The sequence below is a fragment of the Ambystoma mexicanum genome, chromosome 2q (genome assembly GCF_040938575.1).
Source record: "Ambystoma mexicanum isolate Mex_15411 chromosome 2q, UKY_AmexF1_1, whole genome shotgun sequence".
In the NCBI taxonomy this organism is placed as follows: Eukaryota; Metazoa; Chordata; class Amphibia; order Caudata; family Ambystomatidae; genus Ambystoma; species Ambystoma mexicanum.
The window spans coordinates 1,040,583,120-1,040,596,939 of record NC_090924.1 but is presented as its reverse complement, the minus strand read 5'-3'; the positions used below and the strand labels follow the sequence as shown (position 1 = coordinate 1,040,596,939).

At 45.6% G+C, this 13,820-nt stretch overlaps 1 protein-coding gene across 1 annotated transcript in view; it reads left to right on the top strand.

Moving 5' to 3' along the window:
* The window catches only part of FAM171A1 (family with sequence similarity 171 member A1), a 718,266-nt gene that overhangs the window by 293,326 nt on the left and 411,120 nt on the right, over window positions 1-13,820 (top strand). The window lies entirely within an intron of this gene.

The window sequence follows — 13,820 nt, the reverse complement described above, 5'->3', positions numbered from 1 at the left end:
CTTAACGTCCATTAAACCTTTTTCACTGAATTTCAAGGGTTAGGCTATACTTCCCACCACCTGTAATGCTGCATTTTTTTCCTAACATAATTAATGTCCTATCATTTGTTATCGACATCTGTTTAGCTGTGCAACATCGGGTTTAGCAAGCATTTCATCATTAGTTATGTCTATTTAATATGCATGGATTACTATTGCTGCACTACAGCGAGAAGAGGAATGCAAGGGTAATGCTAGTGATTACTATTGGGGGACTGACGAGGAAGAGTGAGGTGGGGTTGTGGAGGATGAGGAAGAGTTGTGTGGTTAGTAGGGGACTGTAAGGAAGAGTGAGGTGGGAGTAGAAGGGTTCTGTGACGAGAGATTGAGGTGAGGGTAATGGGGGACTGTGATGAGGAAGAGCAATGGGTTACTGACTAGGAAGAGAGGTGGGGTTGTGGCCGACTGTGCTGAGGTAGAGTGAGGTGGGGGTACTGTGATGCGAGAGTGATGTGTAGGTAAAGGTAAGATTACCAATTGGCACTGGGATGAGGAAGAGGGATGTGGGGGTAGAGGTGGGAATTACGATTGGGGTACTGCGACGAGGAAGAGTGATGTGGTGGGGGTTAGTGGGTCACTGTGGCGAGGAACAGTGAGGCGGGGGTCTGTGACGAGAAGAGGGAAGTAGGGGCTCATGGGGGACTGACTAGGAAGAGTGATGGAAAGATTGGAACACAGAGCTGGGAGACCACTATGACAAAAGTGAATTCATAATGGAAGATGCTGCTTTTATGCCTCCTTTTTATGAGATTATCAAATGAAAACCTAAGGGAAATGCAAGTGCACAATGAAGAGGGAAATGGAAACCCATTGGGAGGTGAGACTGAGACGTTTACCAACCCCATGTCACGGGGGTGGCTATGAAACCAACCCTGCTAGTTGATTCAATAGTGTTTGTGGTGTGGGGTGTAAAGGCCCTATTAATGCAAGCTGGTTGGTTCTGTAGAAGGTGAAGACAGCTGGTGGTGGTGAAGAGGACGATGTAGTATAAGGAGCAGGGCCGCTCAGTCTTTCATCTGTTGCCAAGGGGCAAGTGGGGGGGGAGGTGCTTGAAACCTGATCCTAGCAAGGGTCAGCGGTCTCTGAGGAAACTTTAGAAAGAACCAAGAGTGGCGCTCGCCCAAATCCTTGCAAAGACTGTGGTCAAGAGGAGCTGATCACATGTAGCCCAGAGCTTGACAAGCCATAGAACCACACGCAAGAGGAACCAATCGGAACCTGTAAAGTGTTGAGCCTGGTGGATGGGAATAACTGCAGTCTGAGAAGCACCCAGGTGGGTTAGGATGGCAAAGCACAGAGAAGGTCCAGCCTGGTATCCCCTAAAGAAAGTGGGGGACTTGCACGTTTTTGCCTGTTGAGTATAAGGAGGATACAGCCCAGAAGCACTGGGTGACTTTAGAGAAATTAAGAAGCAGCCAGCGGAAAAGCCTTGAAAGCAATGCTTTAGCACTATAAAAGCCCTGCGAGTGTCCTGGAAAACAGACCCATCCTGGGATACGAAGTGAGATTTAACTTTATTTAGTTGCTGGTTGGTTTGATTCCCCATTGTGACAAATGCTTTAATGCAGCTGCTCCACTATGCCAAGCAAGAGAAATCCTTCTTCCATGGTAAAACTCTGGACGTACATGGCTAGATACCAACTCTTTCCACCCCGCCCCCAAGTGGTTAATGTGGAACTTCGAGAAGAGACTACATAGCTGCAGTTTCAAGTGAGTTAGCTGTACAGAGAAACCCTCTCTAGGCACTCTTGCATACCAAGGCCCATTAAAGAAAGGATATAGTCATGCATGGAAGTAAGCCATAAAGGAGTTTCAAATTAAAGGTTTTGTTCTGGAGAATGGGTAGTAGAGGCAGGTAACCTACATAGGATGGAGAATGCACGAGAGCAGTAGTAGATTTGAAAAGGAACCTTCCATCAAACAAGTGTCGTTTAACTCTGTCCACTGCGCCATTTTCAGTTCGATATCGTGTGCTTCTTGTATGTTTTTTCCCCCCTCACCCACAAAGTATACAAATAGTATTTTGCCGTTTGTAATCTAGTCGGGACACTGACACCATCCAAAAAACTAAAGAGGACGCTCTAGTCCAGGAATGGCAACTTACCAGAATCTTCATACCAGAGCCATATGCTACCTGGAGTCCTCCAACTACCTGCACATCTCGCAATCGTGATGAGCTTAGTCTTACTGTGGCGACTCAAATTGCCTTCTTTATTTATTGAGTCAGGAAAAGGGTCCCGATGCCAGCAAACATTGTGCAGTTATTCTCTGATAAACTCCAGGACTGATTCGGAGAGTCCTGCCAATGGGAACGTTGACCATGAGAAACCAGTGGTCCTTGGAGACCTCTGCATATGCAGCTTTTCCATAATTTGTGAGGGCGATTTGGAGACAATGTATGGCTAGAACACCATGGGGACCGTTTTGGGAAAAGGAAGTACAGACGAACAATGCTAAGATCTGGAGAGAGATGCCCCATGAAGAGCTACGCTGCGAGCACCCCGTGCAGCAGGAAGATTCCCTGCAGACTCACCCAAGCAGTGTGGCAGGGCAGACACTGAAGATAGTGGGACTCTGCTGGTTTTCCAGGGTTGAATATGCAGACTGGTCAGTAATGCCCATTGTGATCGCCACCCCCTCGTCTGTTTAACCCGCATATGAAGGGGATGTACTAGATTTAGGTATTGATTATTACGCGACAAACCATGTTGTACTCCAGCACCTTGAAGCGTCTCTTGTGCTAGATGGAATTACCAATAAACCTCTCCAACCAAATAACCGGACAGACTCGAAGAATATGGCGACATACTACTTTATTCTCAATTTAATAATGCAGGGTCAACTTGCTAACATCGAACTGATGTTTGCGCACTCACAAACGAACTTGATTACAAAGAGGTCTTATACCCCAATATGCATCATCTATGCCGTCATCCTATGTGGCAAACTGTAAAACCTATTAGCAGGAGGGATTGGTTGGTGCAACATATCTACTTATAGAATACTAGGGGCTGTAATTGTAATTGGTTAGTTATAACGCACTTAATACCCAGAGGTTTCTAAGCACATATCCAGGGATAGTCTCCCGCTGACTATCACGGTTGTGATACTATTATATATATCACTATTCTACGTAGCATATATGCCTGTATTCTTGTTGACTTGCCGCATCTGATGAGTGAGCGTTGAGAATCCCTGATTAACCGTGCCCATCTTGTCCGTCTGCCTTGGCCCATCGCATACCTAGCAGGTTCCATGCTAGCTCTACGTAGCACGTATTAACGGCACTAATAGTCCCCTGCTGCATAACATCCTTAAGCGCTCACCCTATCGTGACCGTAATTGCGTACTTCTGCCATACTGCATACTGCTCGCTGCAATCTCTTACTGCCTTGTTGCTGCCCATGCTTATTATCGAAATGCCTATCTAGCGTCCACACTGTGCTCTGCATACTGTAGTTTGAGTTGATGCCCATGCTTATTGCTATTGAAATGCCTATCTAGCGTCCACACTGCCCTCTGCATGCTGCAATTTGAGTTGATGCCAGTGCTTACTGCTATTGAAATGCCTATCTAGTGTCCACACTGTGCTCTGCAGTTTGAGTTGATGTCCATGCTTATTGCTATTGAATTGCCTATCTAGTGTCCACACTGCCCTCTGCACATGGCAACATGAGCTGATGCCTATGCTAATTGTTATTGAAATGCCTATCTAGTGTCCACACTTGAGTTGCAACTTGAGTAGATGCCTATGTTTACTTTCACCACATACGTTAACTGAGTGTACAAACGATTTTTGCTAATAATTTATGAACCTCACTGCTTCTATCACCCGAGCCAAGTCACCCATGATGGCCACACTTGGAGGCGCCACTCTAACTATGGCTACACTCCTCCCACTGCTCCAGAATATCTGACCTCAGAACCGTGCCTACACAACCCCACCACTTTACCCAGACTTACTATCTCCAGTGGACTGGATAAACCGATTTGCCCGCCCACCTACACCCTTCACACCTTGTCCTACACCCCTCAGAAATACAAGACTAGGTTCTCGCCTTGTTGTACCCTCTACCACCTTCCTGAACGCAGCCCCACCAACCATGATTAGAAACGCAAGACTCAGCCATCGCACTAATCTTGATGTAAAACTCACCAGAATGCTCACTAATCAGGCTAAGAACCTCACGCAGCCCACCTCACATACTGACCCTCCACCGAGTCACAATCCTACAATACCTCACTCACCACCACACATGAAAGTCAACCTTCCACCCACCTCCATCAAGGGTGCTCTCATCAACGCACGCTCACTGGTAGCCCACGCTACTGATGTCGCCGACATTATCTCCACCAACCACCTAGACTTTATCGCTATCGGTCATGGCTCCACCCAGCAGCCGATCCCACAATAGCTCTAGCCACCCCGGATAACTACAACATCATCCGAGCTGACAGAAAAAATGGACTAGGAGGAGGAATAGCAATTATTGCGAAATCCACCCTAAACATCAGAGGTAACTAGCACAACTCCTATCCGTCAAACTCCCATTATCTAACACCCAAACCATCCTTCTCCACATTATATACAGACCTCCAGGACCCCCCTCCACCTTTTGAAGAGGACCTCTCTTACTCACTACCAACATGAAACCTAAATCACAAATCCTCATTCTGGGTGATTTCAACTTGGGACTTAATTACCCCAATGACCATCATGCCACCTCCCTTAATGACACCATTACTCATCTAGGCCTCACCCAACACATTAATAAACCTACACATACAAAAGGAAGATCCTTGGATTGGCTGGCAGATGCCAACTGCAACCTCTCACTGACTGACATCACTCCTTGTGCTTGGACTGACCATCACCTTATTGCCTTCCCTCTACCCAGATCCATACCATCAACCACACTACCCACTAGGATACCTCAAATAATTTCCAGAAATAACCGCAACATCACCATATAGAACCTTAGACCTCTTCTCGTGCCTATCAGTAAAGCTAATCTACCTATGCAGAATGACAACCCATCAGCCATTCTAGACTTATACAACAACACTCTAGAACTAGCTCTCAACCAGATAGCTCCTCTTAAACAACGAAAATCCAAACCCATTGCCCACTCCAACAAATGGCTCTCCGCAATATCAAAAGAACTGCAGAAACTAGTTGGAGAAAAGCCCCTTCTCTTTCCACTAAAGATAAATTCGGTTCAGCAGCCTCCACCTACAAATCTGCCATCTTAAACTCTAAAAAAGAGATCTATAACATGAGAATACAAAACGCCAAATCTGGCACTAAAGAACTATTCTTTATACTAAGGGAACTCGAATCACCACTGCATCCTACTGAGGACTGCACTAAAGACAAGGCCTGGTGTAATAATATCCAGCTTGCCCTCGCTAACGAAATTGCCCTCCTCCAAACTAAAATAGAAGCAACAAAAAGCCAACCTTGCCTCCAAACAGAACCCCAACAGCAAAATAGACCACACCACCCCTAATTGCCCCTCCTTCCACTTTTCACCAGTCACAGAAGAGGAAGTAATCAAAATAATCACCAGCCTCAAACCATCCAACTGCAAAGGTGAAATTTGTCCCGCCCCTGTCATCAAAGACGGGGCTAATGAGTTAGTCTCTCTCATCACCTCTTTGATCATTTCTTCCTTCAAAAACTCAGTGGTCGCCAATAACCTCAAAGAAGCGTGGGTCCTCCCCCTGCTCAAAAAACCTAACCTAGACCCCAACATCCCCACAAATTACAGACCCATCACCACAGTCCCATTTCTCCACAAAATCTTGGGACAGGGTAGCCTACCTCCAAATACAACTACATTTGGAAGACAACACCCTCCTAGGCCTGCGACAATCCGGCTTTAGACCAAGGCACAGGACTGAAACTGCCCTCTTAGACCTAAAAATCCAAATGGATGATGCCAAAGACAAGGGCAAACTGGCCATTTTGCTCTTGTTGGATCTATCCGCTGCCTTCGATCTGGTTGACCACCAGATCCTCACTTAACACCTCTCCTCGGCTGCTGCATTCTCTCAGAATGCCACTAAGTGGATCCAGTCATTTCTGTCTGACAGGTCGACTAGGGTCTTCGCCCCCTCCGCGGTTTCGGACCCTATCCCAATTACCTTTACAACATCTTCACGAAGCTCCTCTTTGACCGTCTTGACAATCTGGGTGTCAGCTACACTAATTACGCGGATGACACCCAGGTCCTCGTCACTCTCACTGGCAGCTATGAAGATGTTGCAAAGCTTAATGAAATCTACTTAGAAATCCAAGCCTGGATGGCCACACAGTCTTTGCCTCAGTGACGATAAGATTATCGTAGGTTCCCAGGCTCGCCTCAACAAACTGGACCAAAGGTACCAATCCTTTACCATTGATGGCAACATCAGAAACGTTTCCAAAGAGGTCAAAACACTAGGTGTACCTCGACTCCACCTTGTCACTAAAAAAACAAATAAACTCCATCATCTCAGCCACCACCTACACCAATAAATTGATCAATGCCTGCAGGCCTTTTCTCTCCCCCTCAAGCTGCCTCACCTTATCTAGAGCGTTGATATTGTCTAAATTGGACTATTGCAACACACTATACATAGGCACTACCACAAAAAACTTGAACAGGCTCCAGATCCTGCAAAATAATGCATTAAGATGTGCCCTTAACCTCCTGCGCAAGGCTCACATATCCACGGTTAGCAAAGAAGTCCATTGGCTCCTGATCTGTGACAGAATTAAGCTAAGAACCCTGGTCATCACCCATAAGTGCCTGTCACGCACTGCCCCTCGCTACCTCTCAGATACATTTTCTAGACACTGCTCCAATAGACCGACCAGAACCCCTTACCTGCACCAACTAAAGATCCCCAACTATAACCTAAAAACAGCAGGAGGTTCCAGTTTCCCAGTTCTCGCAGCACAATGCTGGAACACTCTCCCTCTTGCAATTAGATCGGAAGCCGTGTTCTCGCCATTCAGAGCCATGGTGAAATCATGGCTATTAGCTTAAATATCTATTCTCTCACTTACACGCTCGGCCAGCCGCTGCTCTCCACCATGTAGTAATGTTTACCCTGTCTATATCCTATTCAGGACCACCCTGTAACCCGGTCCTCACTCTCCACTGTAACTATCTTGTACCATGTTTTCTGTATATTTTACTCTGTATTTAACTACTCAGAGCTTGGACTAATTTATGTACCCTGCTCTGATTGTTGTATTAATGTGTTCGTGTAACGATATGTAACTCTGCTGTGCACATGATTATGCGCCCAGCTACCTGAGGGTTCGGACGCGCTTTATAAATAAACTTAACAAAACCTTTGTTGCTCCATGTGGTCTTGCTTCCAAGGCAAGCATGTTGCCCCTGAGCTATCCTCCTGAGACAAATGTTAGTGCACCATTGGCTGTCTCTGATCTGTGAGGCACACCTCGAACTACCTCTATATACGTATATTACTGATTACAGCGAACAAAATGGCAGCTGATTGGTCTATGCAACATTGTATAGCAGGTAGCCCCATGGACCCACTGATTGGTGAACCTTGGACTTTCGACACTGCTAGCAGCAAAGCGAAACGAACCCCAGGTGCTTGAATCACGTCCGACTACTCCACACTTTCCCTATTAGTCCATAATCTTTCACCAGTCTGGCCATGAGCCAACATTTCCCATCTGTAGCTGTCCTTGTAGCCTGCTCTGTGTTCTGGGACATTCAAGGGTGTGTAAGCACAGCACTATCTTCATCCTCGGCTTAATGAATAGCCCTTGTTACCGACTTCTGAGTCACATGTGAAGAGACCACGAATTTGTCCATTTTGACCTTTTATTTCCTACTATTTGATTTAATTATACTGGGTGTCTTGCTCCTCTTGCCCTCTAGAGACTTGCTCACTCCATCTTGTATTAACTTGATGCCCTTTTAATTGTCCAATACTTGGCTCATGCAGATTTTTCTTCTTTAATCTAAGAGAAATGCGTCTCGTCCATGGCTTATCAGTCTGCCTCCCTTTATGCTTTGCAGTTATTTCTTAAAAATAGCTCCCTTGATCCCAAGCCAACATAGACTCCTCTTTGTTTTGCACATGAAGCTGTTCTTCCAGTGTCTTCTGACGCTTCAACCCTGATCTGTTTCTGAGGAAGCAGAATTGAATCTTGATACGAGCCAGCGTCCATTTTCCAATTATTATGGCCATCCTAGCCATGTTGTATTATTCCTCTATGGCAAGCTTCTATATGTATTTTCTACCTTGCGGTACTGCTTATTTACACTTTCTGGTCAGCAAGTTACTTTGTCGTCTTTTGCTTTCATGATTACTTTATCATTTCGTACATTTTTCTCTTGTCACTTCAGTTACATCGTGTCTCTTGTATTTTCATATCGTTTCAGTAAGGCTCTGTATATTTGCTTTATGGCATTGCTCTGCCCTCATCAGATTTCACTTGGCGCTCCATGATGTCCAATGGTTCGTGCTGCCATCATTCCACACTTTCAGTGCAATGGTGAATTCGGTACGGCTGTTTGAGTGCATATCGTCTCTCGTAAACTTTATGCGGTATAGGAACACATGGGGTTCCATACAGAGCTCTTCTCCTACTGTTCCAATATGATGGCGGTGAGGGGCCGGGAGTTGGGGACAATGCATCCAGCTGCTCCTCTACAACTTTGTCAAGGAGTGATCTGCCAAAGTCTACTGTGCAGGTTGCTGCACCCTGCCCTTTTATCTACAGCTCTGCTCCACGTACTGTTTTTGCCCTCCAAAAAGTGCAAACCATCCTCCCCTCTTATCCTGGAAAGATCACTGTCAAGCATGTGACAAAATATAATTTAATCCCACCTTTTGGGGGATGGTACCATTTTCGGGTAATGTCTTAGATTTGTAGTTCTACTCCTAATCATGCAGGATTTATTACATGTGGGTTTTCCAAAAATACTGTGGTTAAATGCCCCACAACACGAGTATGGTCTGTCAAATAGGTAGCAATTAAAAAAGCACATGTTTTGAGAAATACCACCATATTCCATGTGCCTTAAATGCAAACATGTAGAAGCTATTCCTGGAACAACTTCCCGAACACCGGTTCACATGCCCCTCAACCTTTTATTCTGAGATTCAAGCCAATTCGCGGGAGTCCAACTGGCCTTTAAATGTAAGCAAATGTCACTTTCTCCAGTTGCTTGAACTTTCATTTGAAGTCTAATCGGGATGATTAGAGATGTAAAAAATTGAGGTTCAAGGAACTTTGCAGATAAAAATATCACAGTAGTACATCTCGGTGGGCCAACAGACCTGCTATAGGCATTTGTCACCAGTTCAAATGCAGGCTGGGATGAAACGGTTTCCCCCTCCTACAGTCCTTGAAATTCGTGTCATTGAGTTGTGAAGGCTTCTTTAATGCACCAAAATACAAGTTCCATTTATGGTTTGTGCTATATAAATCTACAGACTCATCCTATTGCACTTTGCTAAGACAGCTCAACAAGTTATTACCCCAGGGAGCAGCTTTGTCTCAAACTTTACCCATACATATTTTGGGTCAGAACCTGATAATCGTAATCGATATATGGAGCAGATTTCAAAAAGTATGCATTGCACTCCATGCAACCCATAGCTTCTTTAGCGCATGCGTGAGTTTGGCACATTCACATGGTTGCTCTCACTCTGTATGCATGTGCCACAGGACACATGTGGGTGATCTGTTTGTACCTATTGTGAATGCGTGAGCTTCACGGGCCTATATAGCTGTGCTAACCATGTACAACTTCTGTAGGGTGGGCCATGGGTTTCTTCTCAATATTCCCTTAGAGTAATTACGGGGCGAGGATCCTTGAACGGAGGAGGAAGAATTCTACACACAGACGAGCTTCTGACATGCAGACTTCTGAAGGGGTGGAACCATGCTAGACCACGTAGCCAGCAGTCACTATCCACGTCTATACACAGCGAGAAGGCAGGGATGCCAGTAGGCCAGCACTGAGAAAAGAGATATGGCCATGTAAGAGTGCTGAGGACGGGAGGGCCATCTTGCCGTGGTTGGTCTGGGACCCGGGAATCTATGCTAATACCAGGACAAAATGGAGGAACGACTTCTGCCATTGGAACGTGAGGGACACCGAGACTGCCAAATCTGGCAGAACAGACAATAGATGGGGATGGGGGAGCAGAAACTTCTTAAATTGCGGTGTCACCACGCTACAGCCGTAGCTGGTCTGTGACCCCGGAAATTACACCGAAGCAAGGATAGAATGGAGAATAGAGGAGCGAATCCTCCACTTAGAATGAAGGACCTCATGGTCACGTGCCAGTGACGCTGGGAGAGGGGTGAACCGCAACATACCAGCTTGAACACCATCCTGCTGGACCATCCCCAAAGGCATAGAACATATTAAGGTTGCCCGGGATGGATGGAGTGAGGCGAGCGGAAACGGACACCGATAATGAGGGTTATGGGAGCCCTCGAAACCAGAGTATTGAATCTTGGCAAGAAGCATGCATACAACCAGAGAGGTGAAGGAAACTTGAAAGCAAGAGGTGCCTTGAGCATCCTCGAGAAAGAAGTGACATTGGCACAATCCGAAGCTGAAGGGAACCTGAAGGATTCAATCAACCTGTTCAAGAATACAAAACCATTAGAGAGAAAAACTGCCCAATGGGGTGGAAAAGAGATCAGGGAAGCATTCTGCTCCAAAAAGACGTTGACGCCTTTGATTTCCCTAGAGACTTTCCAAGAACAAGATCAAGATGGTGTAAAAGGCATAAGGGAAGCACTCCTCCACATAAAGGAGTGAACACATTTAATGTGCATACAGACTGGCGGGGAGGGGGGTGGCAAAGGAATAAAGTAAGGCATTCCTCCATGAAACAAACTGAAGACATTTGATTTATCTAGAGACATGCATGCCTATCTGAAGAGGATAACCGGAGAGCTGAGAGCTAAGAACACTTTTTCTGAACTATTTTTGCATGAACTGAAGACCATCTCCAGAGAGACATTAGGCTGGACAAAACCCAAGCTGAGAGGCTTGCTTTGGCTTATGTTTTCGGATTGTTTTTTCACTGTGATAGTGATTAGGGTTGGACCGAGGACTATTTTTGATTATGATGACTGGTGAGCAGCCTTGGTCTTAGTTTTAGAAGTAGGGCAAATCCCTTAGCAGCAGGGATGGTTGAGCCTTTTAATTTAATAAACACCCTTGAAATTGTCATCCTAGAGTCCGACTCATTAACTGTTTCACCACTATTTCCATAAAGGTAAAGTGGTTCTTCATACACATTCTTCTTTACTTTCTAATATTTCAGAATATTTCAGAATTCCACATGAATCACTCCATTTGATATGATATGATTGGTTATTTTTAACGCTCTTAACACCAAGAGGTTTCTAAGCGCGGACCCAGGGATTGAAATTGTGTTGCCCTGTGTAGTCTTGCTTCCAAGGCGAGTACGTGGCCCTTGTGCTATCCTCCCAAGACCACCTTGCCATGTTTTTTCTAGACCCTGCTTAAGACGCGTAATGGGCCTTGCACAACCTAGACGTGAGAAGAGCTCTTAATTTCTGTCTGGCTAGTACCAACAACTTTAGGACATCTTCCCAAATGTTACAAAAACATTGGAAAGCCAAAAAAGTAAACATTTTTGTAGATTCCAGGGTAATACTCTCCTGACTCTGTTTTCTCTTCGTACATTTGGCAGCTGCAGGCCTGTGAATGCGAGTCCTGCTCTCTGCCCCAACCAGAGCGTTCCAGTGAGAGTTAAGTGACCTACCCATCCCCTGACCATTTCCCATGTTATTTCCCTTTTTTAAAACCTGTATTTATTTTTAAACACTTGCTGCCGCATTCCCTCCCCTGTCCTCTTCACAACAACCTCCGGCCACGTGATTGGTTGGCTTCTCCAGGAATCTCCGACTCAGTCGAGCACTGTGCTCGCTGTGCCCTTCAGGAAGCTGCAGGCCAGTGATGGTGATTCCGACTCTCTGCCCCATCCAGAGTGCTCAAGTGCGAGTTAAGTGACTCACCCATCTGCTGACCACTTCCCTTGTTGTGTGTTTTTTTTTTTAAAACCTTTGTTCCCATGCTGCCTCCTTCCACCCCAAGTCCCTCCCTGGTCTTCTTCCTGCCCTCAGGCCGCATGATTGGTTGGCTTCTCCAGAAAAAGACCCTCTTGGTGGAGAGACCCAGGGCAGCCTTGCCCAGGTGGCCAGCTGGCTAAGTGCCAGAGGCAAAAGGCTGCTCCTTTTCTTGCCAGCCCATCTCCCTGTTTGCCCATGGATGGCCGTCAGAGCACCCTACAGCAACAACTAAGGTAAGGTGACACTGGTGGTGAATACTGCCATTACTGTGCTAAATTAAAACTCTTTCTATTTCTTCATCACCCCCATCGCATTGTAACCCTGTGGAGACTACCCGCTGAACCCCCTAGTTAGCCCAATGGAAGTACTGGTAGTAATGTGTGTTGCACCTGTCTATTTCCAGGGCAAGAAATGTGCCTCCCGTTGGCTGTTTTCTGGGGGTGGAATATGTGTTGCACTTAGCTGTACTTTTGGGGGTAGGAAATGTCGTACTCTGATGGATTTTAGGGAGTAGGAATGGCGTTGCACTTACATGGATTTTTGGGCATAGGAAATGTAAGTGAAAACAAGCTGTAATTCAGGGGCAAGAAACGTATCGCACTTAGTTGGATTTTGGGGGCAGGAAATGTCGCACATAGCTTTATTGCTCGAGCAGAAAAGTTGTTGCGCGTAGATGAATTTGGGGGTAGAAGATATTGGGTGGGTTAACATGTGTTGCGCTTGAAAGAAATTGTGTAGAACATATATTGCTCATTGAATTGAAATTGGGTGGGCAAACTTGGAATAAACTGTCATGGGTGACCGATGAATTTGTGTAGATTAGCAGATGTATTGCATGTGAAGAACAGTGAAGGCTAGCACATGTACTGCTCTAGATAAATTGGGACTGAAGCACATATTCAGGACTCAGATCTGTGAAAGTTCAACTGATTTAAGGGTGGGCAGTGTGCTGCACTTGGATGGATTTGGGAGTGGGCACTTGTGCTGCACTTTGTTAGCCTGTCCATTGTGCTCAAAGATATGACGATAACCTATACATTGCACTTCGAATATCTATAAGTTAGCCATTGTCACGCATACAAATATATGCTTGATTCCTGGATATTACACTTATAAAGTGCCTGAAGGTAGCCTGTTATAGAATTTAGAAGGTATATAGTAAGACTATAAGGGTAACCTGTCTACTGCGCTTAGATTCCTTTGATCCCAAGATCCTATGGTAGTTTGTCACACCTAGGAGATGTATTAACTTAGTCGGTCTAGTGCGCTTAGAAGACTTTGGGGGTAGTCTCCATAATTCGTAGAAGAAACTAGGAGGATACCCTCTCTTTTCACACAGACGATCTGATCACACAGCGAGATTCAACATAAACTCCATCTGATCTTACGGTACATATAACGTACAGGCACGGCTATCCATCCATAAACATTCAAATGCAACAACAACTTATGTTTAATTTGGTCTCGCTGGACACTTAAGTTTGGCCTCCTTACACCATACTTTCTTCAACACCTCTGCCATTAGAATACAGCGACAACCTATACCAAATTCGGTCTAGCTGGACACAAGTCTCTAGGACTAGCGATGTATCGCGACCACCCTGGTCACCCATTCACATGCCTGACCTCGTGGGTTGCTTACTGGAGGCTAACCAACCCATGCAATGCCTAATCCTTATCAAAT